The sequence below is a fragment of the Tupaia chinensis genome, unplaced genomic scaffold (genome assembly GCF_000334495.1).
Source record: "Tupaia chinensis unplaced genomic scaffold, TupChi_1.0 Scaffold000638_1, whole genome shotgun sequence".
NCBI lineage: Eukaryota > Metazoa > Chordata > Mammalia > Scandentia > Tupaiidae > Tupaia > Tupaia belangeri.
In genome coordinates, this window is record NW_006160159.1 from 1,879,120 (window position 1) to 1,879,614 (window position 495).

The window sequence follows — 495 nt, forward strand, 5'->3', positions numbered from 1 at the left end:
CATGATCCTCTCAATTGATGCAGAAAAAGCATTTGATAAGATACAACATTCCTCATGATCAAGACTCTCAGCAATATCAGCCTAGAAGGGTCATTTCTCAACACAATAAAAGCTATCTATAAAAAAACCATAGCAAACATCATCCTGAATGGAGAAAAGCTGAAAGCTTTCCCACTAAAAACTGGTACAAGACAAGGAATCCCACTTTCTCCACTCCTTTTCAATATAGTACTGAAAGTCCTTGCCAACACAATCAGAAAAGAGGAAAAAATAAAAGGCATTTAAATAGGAAAAGAAGAGGTGAAACTCTCTATTTGCAGATGACATGACTGTATATATAGAGTGCCAGGGACCAGCTTCGGCATGGGTGGGTTATCTCGACAGAGGTGGCAAAGGTGAACAGAAGACAGAGGCCTCGGTGTCTTTTCATGCATGTCCTTTGCCGGACACCCCTCAAAGATCGCTCTCTGAGGAGTGACAACTGCTAGGAATCAT